General features: G+C 47.3%; 1 pseudogene; it reads right to left on the bottom strand.

Annotated features, from left to right (window-relative positions):
• Positions 1–462: 462 nt before the first annotated feature.
• LOC121560359 lies at positions 463–11,937 on the bottom strand (annotated as a pseudogene).
• Between the last annotated feature and the right edge of the window lie 378 nt (positions 11,938–12,315).

Here is a 12,315-nt window from a genome sequence, read left to right as displayed (position 1 = left end):
TTCTGAATGCACTGTATACAGAAGAGTTTGACTAACAGATAAGAGTCAAACGACACATTGTCTTCATGTGTTTAATCAGTTTAGAAAAGGGAAAAAGGCCCATTGCATAATGGAAAAGATTCTATACAATCCACACACACATGATACAGTGCATCTCAACATTGTTTTGTTTGGTCAGTTTACACATTATTAGTATTATTATTCAGAGTTCTGTTCAACAGCGCTAAAATATCTCCCTTTCTCAATCAAGCTATTGTTATATGATCCTTTGTTACACCCCCTTCCTCTCATCAGTTCATCTTCTCCTTCTGGGCCAGGTCAGTGTGTGTGTCTGGGCCTGCTGCATGTGTCTCCATGCGTCCAGTATGAGGACCAGAGGAATGATGATCCAGAGGGACGTTCATGAAGACAAAATAGAACCAGAAGTACAGAGGATGTCCCATCTGGCTGTGGCTGTAACCATCACGGTGCTCTGTGTAAAAATACAGGACCGCCCCCATACAGCTGACCTGGAGACAGGGGACAGGGGGTTAACACACATACAGCTGACCTGGAGACAGAGGACAGGGTTAACACATACAGCTGACCTGGAGACAGGGGACAGGGGCTGACCTGGAGACAGAGGACAGGGGTTAACACATACAGCTGACCTGGAGACAGAGGACAGGGGCTGACCTGGGAGACAGGGGACAGGGGTTAACACATACAGCTGACCTGGAGACAGAGGACAGGGGTTAACACACATACAGCTGACCTGGAGACAGAGGACAGGGCTGACCTGGAGACAGAGGACAGGGGTTAACATATACAGCTGACCTGGAGACAGAGGACAGGGGTTAACACACATACAGCTGACCTGGAGACAGAGGACAGGGGTTAACACATACAGCTGACCTGGAGACAGAGGACAGGGGCTGACCTGGAGACAGAGGACAGGGCTGACCTGGAGACAGAGGACAGGGGTTAACACACACACAGCTGACCTGGAGACAGAGGACAGGGGTTAACACACATACAGCTGACCTGGAGACAGAGGACAGGGCTGACCTGGAGACAGGGGACAGGGGTTAACACATACAGCTGACCTGGAGACAGAGGACAGGGCTGACCTGGAGACAGAGGACAGGGGTTAACACACATACAGCTGACCTGGAGACAGAGGACAGGGGTTAACACATACAGCTGACCTGGAGACAGAGGACAGGGGTGACCTGGAGACAGAGGACAGGGGTTAACACATACAGCTGACCTGGAGACAGAGGACAGGGGTGACCTGGAGACAGAGGACAGGGGTTAACACACATACAGCTGACCTGGAGACAGGGGACAGGGCTGACCTGGAGACAGAGGACAGGGGTTAACACACATACAGCTGACCTGGAGACAGGGGACAGGGGTTAACACATACAGCTGACCTGGAGACAGAGGACAGGGCTGACCTGGAGACAGAGGACAGGGGTTAACACACACACAGCTGACCTGGAGACAGGGGACAGGGGTTAACACATACAGCTGACCTGGAGACAGAGGACAGGGGTTAACACACATACAGCTGACCTGGAGACAGGGGACAGGGGTTAACACACATACAGCTGACCTGGAGACAGAGGACAGGGCTGACCTGGAGACAGAGGACAGGGGTTAACACACATACAGCTGACCTGGAGACAGAGGACAGGGCTGACCTGGAGACAGAGGACAGGGGTTAACACACATACAGCTGACCTGGAATCAAATAATAAAATGTCAGCCTAAAAAACACAGATCAGAATCAGTTCATAGGGTTTACACCCCCCACCCCCACAGGTAATCAGTTCATAGGGTTTACACCCCCCCCACCCCCACAGGTAATCAGTTCATAGGGTTTACACCCCCCCCACAGGTAATCAGCTCATAGGGTTTACACCCCCCCACCCCCACAGATAATCAGTTCATAGGGTTTACACCCCCACCCCCACAGGTAATCAGTTCATGGGGTTTACACCCCCCCACCGGTAATCAGTTCATAGGGTTTACACCCCCCACAGGTAATCAGTTCATAGGGTTTACACCCCCCCACAGGTAATCAGTTCATAGGGTTTACACCCCCCCACAGGTAATTAGTTCATAGGGGTTTTACACCTCCACCCCCCACCCCCAAGGTACCCTACCAGTGTACCTACCAAGAGAGACAATCAGTTGCAGGACAAAGCGGTATGGTTTGTTGGCCAGGAAGGCAAACACCGTCCACAAACTGAATGGACCCCAGAACCACGCTGTTACTGTCTCCATACAGACCGTGAAGTTATCAGCTCTACACAGAGAGGGAGGGAGGAGAGGGAGATAGAACAGGAGGGGGAGAACACTCCGCAGTTGATTTAATTGTTCTCCTTAGCCTACAGTTAGTATACTGAACAAAAATATAAAACACAACATGCATAATTTCAAAGATTTGACTGAGTTAGTTCATGAGGAAATCAGTCAATTGAAATAAAATTCATTAGACCCTAATCTATGTATTTCACATGACTGGGAATACTGATATGCATCGGTTGGTCACCTTAAAAAAATAAAAAGTAGAGCGTGGATTAGAAAACCAGTCAGTAGTGCTTTGAGAGGCTAGTCAAAGATCATATCACCTCCTTGACACACTTCACCCTCTCCAATTCACCTACCAGGTCACCTAACAACGCAATCGCAATCGCCATTGCCCTGCACACTGCCCTTACCCACCTGGACAAAAGGAATACATGTGAGAAAGCTGTTCATCGACTACAGCTCGGCTTTCAATACTATAGTGCCCTATAAACTCATCACAAAGCTCACAGCCCTGGGTCTGAACTCCCCCCTCTGCAACTGGGTCCTGGACTTCCTGACGGGCCGCCCCCTGGTGGTGAAGGTAGGCAACATTACCTCCTCCACACTAATCCTCAACACAGGGGCCCCACAAGAGTGCGTCCTCAGTCCCCTCCTGTATTCTCTGTATACCCACGACTGCGTAGCCTCACACAGTTCCAACTCCATCATCAAGTTTGCTGACGACGCAACAGCAGTAGGCCTGATTACCAACAACGACGAGAGCCTACAGAGAGGAGGGAGGCACTCTGACAGCATGGTGCCAGGTAAACAACCTCTCCCTCAACGTTTGCAAAACAAAGGAGCCGATTGTGGACTTCAGGAGGAACCAGGCTGGACACGCCCCCATCCTCATCAACGGGGCCGTGTGCAGACCGTTAATAACTTCAAATTCCTTGGCGTACACATCTCAGAGGAGCTGAAATGGTCTAACCTCACGGACACCTTAGTGAAGAAGGCTCGACAGTGACTCTTCAACCTCAGGAGGCTGAAGAAATGTGGCCTGTCCGAGGGCCTCACAGTGTTCTACAGGAGCACCAGAGAGCATACTGTCGGGCTGAATCACAGTCTGGTACGTCAACTCCGTACTTTGTTGAAGCACTTTTGGCAGCGATTACAGCCTCGAAGTCTTCTTGGGTATGACACTACAAGCTTGGCATACCTGTATTTGGGGAGTTTCTCCCATTCCTCTCTGCAGATCCTCTCAAGCTCAGTCATATGGGAAGCGTTGCTGCACAGCCAATTTCAGATCTCTCCAGAGGTGTTCGATCGGGTTCAAGTCCGGGCTCTGGCTGGGCCACTCAAGGACATTCAGAGACTTGTCCCGAAGCCACTCCTGCGTTGTCTTGGCTGTGTGCTTAGGGTTGTTCTCCTGTTGGAACGTGAACCTTTGCCCCAGTCTGAGGTCCTGAGAGATCTGGAGCAGGTCCTCTCTGTACTCTGCTCCGTTCATCTTTGCCTCTATCCTGAGTAGTCTCCCAGTCCCTGCCGCTGAAAAACATCCCCACAGTATGATGCGGCCACCACCGTACTTCACCGTAGGGATGGTGCCAGGTTTCCTCCAGACGTGACGCTTGGCATTTACGCCAAAGAGTTCAATCTTGGTTTCATCAGACCAGAAAATCTTGTTTCTCATGGTCTGAAAGTCCTTCTAGGTGCCTTTTGGCAAACTCCAAGCGGGCTGTCATGTGGCTTTTACTGAGGAGTGGCTTCCATCTGGCCACTTTACCATAAAGGCCTGATTGGTAGAGTCTGCAGAGATGGTTGTCCTTCTGGAAGGTTCTCCCATGTCCACAGAGGAAGCCTAGAGCTCTGTCAGAGTGACCATCGGGTCACCTCCCTGACCAAGGCCCTTCTCCCCCGATTGCTCCGTTTGGCCGGGCGGCCAGCTCTAGGAAGATTCTTGGTGGTTCTAAACTTCTTCCATTTAAGAATGGAGGCCTTCAATGCTGCATAATTGTTTTGGTACCCTTCCCCAGATCTGTGCCACGACACACTTGTATCAGAGCTTTACGGACAATTCCTTCGACCTCATGGCTTGGTTTTTGCTCTGACATGCACTGTCAACTGTGGGACCTTATATAGAGATGCATGTGCCTTTCCAAATCATGTCCAATCAATTGAATTTCCTACAGGTGGACTCCAATCCAGTTGTAGAAACATCTCAAGGATGATCAATGGAAACAGGATGCACCTGAAATCAATTTCGAGTCTCACAGCGAAGCGTCTGAATACTTATGTAAATAAAGGTGTCAGTTTGCTTATTTTTTATACATTAGCAAAAAATTATAATAACCAGTTTTCGCTTTGTCATTATGGGGTATTGGGTCATTATGGGGTATTGGGTCATTATGGGGTATTGGGTCATTATGGGGTATTGGGTCATTATGGGGTTATTGGGTCATTATGGGGTATTGGGTCATTATGGGGTATTGTGTGTAGATTTATTTATCCATTTTAGAATAAGGCTGTAACGTAACAAAATGTGGAAAAAGTCAAGGGGTCTGAATACCTTCCGAATGCACTGTATATTATTACTGTTTTTTAAAATGTTTTTATTTCACTTGGTCACCTATAGTCATTCCCCCCTCAATAGTCATGCCGCTCCCTATAGTCATTCCCCCCACCCCTCAATAGTCATGCTGCTCCCCTATAGTCATTCCCCTCAATAGTAATGCTGCTGCCCTATAGTCATTCCCCCTCAATAGTCATGCCGCTCCCCTATAGTCATTCCCCCCACCCCCTCAATAGTCATGCTGCTCCCCTATAGTCATTCCCCCTCAATAGTCATGCTGCTCCCCTATAGTCATTCCCCCTCAAAAGTCATTCACCCTCAATAGTCATGCTACTCCCCTAGTCATTTCCCCTCAATAGTCATGCTGCTCCCCTATAGTCATTCCCCCTCAAAAGTCATTCCCCCTCAATAGTCATGCTACTCCCCTAGTCATTCCCCCTCAATAGTCATGCTGTTCCCCTATAGTCATTCCCCCCTCAATAGTCATTCCCCCTCAATAGTCAACACTGCCCCCCTATAGTCATTCCCCCTCAATAGTCATTCTGCTCCCCTATAGTCATTCCCCCTCAATAGTCATTCTGCTCCCCTATAGTCATTCCCCCTCAATAGTCATTCTGCTCCCCTATAGTCATTCCCCCTCAAAAGTTATTCACCCTCAATAGTCATGCTACTCCCCTAGTCATTCCCCCTCAATAGTCATGCTGCTCCCCTATAGTCATTCCCCCTCAAAAGTCATTCCCCCTCAATAGTCATGCTACTCCCCTAGTCATTCCCCCTCAATAGTCATTCTGCTCCCCTATAGTCATTCCCCCTCAATAGTCACACTGCCCCCCTATAGTCATTCCCCCTCAATAGTCATGCTGTTCCCCTATAGTCATTCCCCCTCAATAGTCATTCCCCCTCAATAGTCACACTGCCCCCTATGGTCATTCCCCCCTCAATAGTCACACTGCCCCCTATAGTCATTCCCCCTCAATAGTCATTCTGCTCCCTATAGTCATTCCCCCTCAATAGTCATTCTGCTCCCCTATAGTCATTCCCCCCTCAATAGTCATTCTGCTCCCCTATAGTCATTCCCCCTCAATAGTCATGCTGCTCCCCTATAGTCATTCCCCCTCAATAGTCACACTGCCCCCTATAGTCATTCCCCCTCAATAGTCATTCTGCTCCCCTATAGTCATTCCCCCTCAATAGTCATGCTGTTCCCCTATAGTCATTCCCCCTCAATAGTCATGCTGCTCCCCTATAGTCATTCCCCCATCAAAAGTCATTCCCCCTCAATATTCATGCTGTTCCCCTATAGTCATTCCCCCTCAATAGTCATGCTGCTCGCATAAAGTCATTTCCCCCCTCAATAGTCATTCCCCGTTAATAGTCATGCTGCTCCCCTATAGTCACCCCCCACCCCCTCAATAGTCATGCTGTGCCGCAAGTCATTCCCCCTCAATAGTAATTCTACTCCCCTACAGTCATTCCCCCTCAATAGTCATGCTGCTCCACAAGTCATTCCCCCCTCAATAGTCATGCTGCTCCCCTACAGTCATTCCCCCCTCAATAGTCATGCTGCTCCGCAAGTCATTCCCCCCTCAATAGTCATGCTGCTCCCCTATAGTCATTCCCCCTCAATAGTCATGCTGCTCCCCTATAGTCATTCCCCCTCAATAGTCGTGCTGCTCCGCAAAGTCATTCCCCCCTCAATAGTCATGCTGCTCCGCAAGTCATTCCCCCCTCAATAGTCAGGCTGCTCCGCAAGTCATTCCCCCCTCAATAGTCATTCTACTCCCCTACAGTCATTCCCCCTCAATAGTCATGCTGCTCCGCAAGTCATTCCCCGTTAATAGTAATTCCCCCTCAATAGTCATTCTACTCCCTATAGTCATTCCCCCCTCAATAGTCATGCTGCTCCGCAAGTCATTCCCCCTCAATAGTCATTCCCGTTAATAGTCATGCTGCTCCCCTATAGTCATTCCCCCTCAATAGTCATGCTGCTCCATAAGTCATTCCCCCCTCAATAGTCATGCTGCTCCCCTATAGTCATTCCCCCTCAATAGTCATGCTGCTCCCCCATAGTCATTCCCCCTCAGTAGTCATGCTGCTCCCCTATAGTCATTCCCCCTCAATAGTCATGCTGCTCCCCTATAGTCATTCCCCCTCAATAGTCATGCTGCTCCCCTATAGTCATTCCCCCTCAGTAGTCATGCTGCTCCCCTATAGTCATTCCCCCTCAATAGTCATGCTGCATCCCTATGGTCATTCCCCCCTCAATAGTCATGCTGTTCCCCTATAGTCATTCCCCTCAATAGTCATTCCCGTTAATAGTCATGCTGCTCCCCCTATAGTCATTCCCCCTCAGTAGTCATGCTGCTCCCCTATAGTCATTCCCCCTCAATAGTCATGCTGTTCCCCTATAGTCATTCCCCCTCAATAGTCATTCCCCGTTAATAGTCATGCTGCTCCCCTATAGTCATTCCCCCTCAGTAGTCATGCTGCTCCCCTATAGTCATTCCCCCACCCCCTCAATAGTCATGCTGTTCCCCTATAGTCATTCCCCCTCAATAGTCATTCCCGTTAATAGTCATTCTGCTCCCCCTATAGTCATTCCCCCCTCAGTGGTCAAGCTGCTCCCCCTATAGTCATTCCCCCTCAATAGTCATTCCCCGTTAATAGTCATGCTGCTCCCCTATAGTCATTCCCCCTCAGTAGTCATGCTGCTCCCCTATAGTCATTCCCCCTCAATAGTCATGCTGTTCCCCTATAGTCATTCCCCCTCAATAGTCATTCCCCGTTAATAGTCATGCTGCTCCCCTATAGTCATTCCCCCTCAGTAGTCATGCTGCTCCCCTATAGTCATTCCCCCCCCACCCCTCAATAGTCATGCTGTTCCCCTATAGTCATTCCCCCTCAATAGTCATTCCCCCGTTAATAGTCATTCTGCTCCCCTATAGTCATTCCCCCTCAGTGGTCAAGCTGCTCCCCTATAGTCATTCCCCCTCAATAGTCATGCTGCACCCCTATGGTCATTCCCTGTTAATAGTCATGCTGCGTCGCTATAATCATTTCTCCCCACCCCCTCTGCGGTTGTGAGAGAAATAAGCTTTTTGTGCATATGGAACATTTCTGGGATCTTTTATTTCAGCTCATTAAACATGGGACCAACAGTTTACAAAGAAAAAAAACTTACATGACATATCTGCTGTCTCCTCTGGAGTACTCCTTCCCTGTGGACAAAGAGAGAAGACAACGTTCTGTTAGTTACATTCTACTTGTTGTGGGTTCTCTTTTCCTTGCAATAGGAGGGTTCTAGAAGAGACTGGAGGTTCTACTGGAGGGTTCTAGTACTAGGTTCTACTAGAGAGTTCTAGTACTAGGTTATAGTAGTGAATGGAGGTTCTACTAGAGGGTTCTAGTACTAGGTTATAGTAGTGAATGGAGATTCTACCATAGGGTTCCAGCACTAGGTTCTACTTACACAGCTGAGACAGGAAGCTCTGGTCTGAGGGGATGATGTCATAATAGAGAGAGAACCATCCCTCAATGACCCGTGGATGAACCCACAGACAGCAAACCAGCAGATAGCCAGCCGCCTGGCCACGCCGAACCCCCTGACCTTGGCCATCCCTGGCCCACTCCCGGCCCGTCAGGACCCAGCTGGACAGCAGGAAGAGACCCGACACAGAGAACAGAAAGGACAGGATCTCATGCATTGACCTATCGTTGGCCACATAGCCTGGGATGGACAGGTCCCGCGGCCAGTAGGGGTGGGGGACACCAGCGGCTCGGACTGGGCTTTTCGCCATCTGCCAATAAGTGAGAGAGATGTTACCAGCTGCCCCTTCATAGAGGCTGAGGCTGTGTTCCGATTCTCTATCGTTCTACTGAAGTGTGCACTTGTTCAGTCTCCTTCATTCATTTAAAAGCACTGGATTGGTGAAAGCATAACCAGAGGGAGTTTCCGCCATATTCTTCACACCAGTCCATTGCTTTTAAATCCATGAGGAGGGCAGAGCATCTGAATATTGCCTAAGCATCAGAGGGTAAGGGCTGGGTAGAGGCTTGACTAGAGGAACATAACTATAGCGTTCAGAAATATAAACCCAACATGTAAAGTGTTGGTCCCATGTTTCATGAGCTAAAATAAAAAGATCCCAGAAATGCTCCATACGCACAAAAAGCTTATTTCTCTCACAATTTTTTGGCACACATTTGTTTACATCCCCGTTAGTGAGCATTTCTACTTTGCCAAGATAATCCATCCACCTGACAGGTGTGGCATATCAAGAAGCTGATTAAACAGCATGATCATTACACAGGTGCACCTTGTGCTGGGGACAATAAAAGGCCACTCCAAAATGTGCAGTTTTGTCACACAACACAATGCCACAGATGTCTCAAGTTGAGGGAGCGTGCAATTGGCAGGCTGATTGCAGGAACGTCCCACCAGAGCTGTTGCCAGAGAATTTACGGTTAAATTCTCTACCATAAGCCGCGTCCATCATGAGAGAATTTGGCAGATACTGACTGGTTTTCTGATCCACACCCCATTTTGTTAAGGTAACTGTGACCAACAGATGCATATCTGTATTCCCAGTCATTTGAAATATATATATATATATATATATATATGCAGAATTAATTTATTTCAATTAACTGATTTCCTTTATATGAACTGTAACTCAGTAAAATCTTAAATTGTTACATGTTGCGTTTATAATTTTGTTCAGTATAAATTTTGGTGGAGTGCATCAATCAGCAATGTGCTCCCCCATCCAGGTACTGACCAGGACCGACCCTGCTCAGCTTCAGAGGCCAGCCAGCCTGCAGGGTGGTCTGCTACTGAGATACTAATGACAAATGTATAACTTAGCCTACATCTCTCGCTCACACACACTTATCCAGGCGCAGTCAAGGTAAAGTGCCTTACTCAAGGTAAAGTGCCTTACTCAAGTGCACATCAACAGATGTTTCACATAGGTCGAAAAGCTGGTTCGAATCCCCCAACCTTTACGCTTAAGCCTGGTGTACACTACATGTCTTTCAAAATCCTAACATCGCTGAGCCTCTCACATTAAATGACTGTCTGTCGGTTTTTTTGTCTTGCCTTTATAGTAGTGAACTAAACTAACACTAAACGACGTGGCACAGACTGGGGTCACACTACAAGATTCTTCACTTGGTCGTGAGGATTCTCCATCCCGCGCTGTCTGGCTCAAAGCAGTCTCAGACATTCAGTCAGACATTCACACTTGCCATACAGAGTTGAAATGTCTAGCCAACATTTTGAATTGAATAACGTTGCTTGTGCACTTCTGAGCTGTAATGATTTGACACTTTGGCTTTGGTTAAAGGCAAGTACAGACGCAGACCAGTAGTAGACATCGCTCCTGTTCGTGAGTCTACACATTCTGCGTGATGCCCAACAATGTCATCATATCACTGGCTTCTTCTCTGGCGAGCTTTCATTGGCTATTGATGATCACAGTTCTCAAAACTTGTCGTTGCACATCTCACACTACATGAGCATTGCAGATTGTGCCGATAAAATAAAACATGTTTGGAAACATCGGGACTGTTCAAAGACGACCTCGGTAGCACCCAGATTGCGTCTCAGACCCGCTCACATTAAACGAGCATCGGTGAAGCTCGCGCGCCCCGAGTAAACAGACATGGGGATGTTGTCTCATATCTCAAAAACTTGTCTGGGACAGAAACGGGACCAAAATCGTGTAGTGTACACAGGGATGAACGTAGATGTAATGTCTTACCGGTACGGACACCCAAGTGCGCGCACGGATTTATTTTATTTTTTTATACTACAAAGATTACAGGGTAGCCTACTCTGCTGACACTGACGAACAGATCAATAAAAACAACGTTGTCCATATAATCGGCCTACGAGAAGGGGAGACACAAATAGAATATGACTTCCATCTAACCTGGAGGAAGAAATTATTGTCCAAAAAAACAAACAAGTGGCACTGACCCAATGATAAAGACAGTGAATATGCACACTCACTGGGGATATGGCCGATGTTCTCAGTTGGTGCCAATACGATAGGCTACTGTTCGCCCAATTAAGTTAAGAATTTTGATCACTTAAAGACAGATTGGAGTCTTTTCATGTAATCTCTTTACAGCAATAAACATTTGCTTTCCAAACTGTTTTTCCGCCATCGTATTTTTAAATATTGCGATATGCCTGGCTGGGTCTCCGCTTTTCACTGACAGTCGCAACTCAATTATAATCTATTTTGGTATTTGCAGCACGCACTGCTCAAATTGCGGGCCCTTCCGACTGTAGGCTATGCGATTTAAAACAAGTACGTTTTTATTGTTGTTGAAATAAGCTAATGGTCCTCTGTGGCCAAATCATGCTTTCTGGTGTAGTAGCCTATTTTGAATGATTTTATTGAATTCTGTATAGACAGGAGTAAGCTATATAATTTTGGCAATTTACTTTATGGAAAGCTTAACTTCCCCTAGCCTTACGGACACACCGTCTATGCGTTTTAATGTGATGTTTTCATCTGATGGTCAAACAATCACTAACAAAGGCGCTCCTGTAGACCACCCGCGCACCTCCACTCACAAAATCATTTCAGTATCCAAACCCCAACAGTACACTGTGCACCCGCAATTTGATTAATGGAAAGAGACATCTGTTACAAAACACCTACGTGTATTGTAATATTAGGCTTTCTTACACTTGTAGCACATCCATCTTAACCGCTAAACTACGCGCGCACACACGTCATAATTCCGTCTCCAACATTCGTTATCCGACAGTGAAAGCTGTCTTGAGTAATTTAGTTTTGTATCAGTTCTCGGTGCAACGTTAGCCAACTTACTGCGGAGGTAGAGATGAAGATGCTAGCTAAAGCTGAATGGAGAAGCCAAGTTCCTCAAACCTCGATTTCCAATGGGACGAACGTTCCAAGAGTGAAAGATCTGACAGCAATAGGAGATAGATATTCCTACAGGTCCCACCCACCTCGCTAGCTACTGTATTTCTACTCCAATCAGGTGGAAACATACACGATCATTCAGACAGACTTCGGCGTCTCCATTTGTGGCTCGGGAATCAGGGGTTAAAAGTAGGAGGACCCTTGTGATAACAGTAGCCAATCAGACAGCCAATTTTATGTGCCGAAGCCACACACGTGAGATGTGAGAAACTGTCGATTGGTTAGCCATCTCGGAACATGGAAGTTGTCACAGGTCGTCGGCCAATGAAATGTATCACAAACAACACACACGGAAGTGTGAATATTTACCATCAACAAAGTAATCATAACAAAGATTATGTATGAATGTACTACAGTAGCAAAACCATATTCACAAGATATTTTGCCAAATACTGTAGTTTCAAAGAATATGATAGGTCGTTTATGAAAACTAAACCTCCAAATCGTGTCAGGGATTATACAACGGGTGGGGGTGTCTATTCTACAAATGACCACCTGCTAAAT

The sequence above is a fragment of the Coregonus clupeaformis genome, unplaced genomic scaffold (assembly GCF_020615455.1).
Source record: "Coregonus clupeaformis isolate EN_2021a unplaced genomic scaffold, ASM2061545v1 scaf1376, whole genome shotgun sequence".
Taxonomy (NCBI): Eukaryota; Metazoa; Chordata; class Actinopteri; order Salmoniformes; family Salmonidae; genus Coregonus; species Coregonus clupeaformis.
The sequence above is the reverse complement of the archived record's forward strand: the minus strand, read 5'-3'. Positions and strand labels throughout refer to the sequence as shown.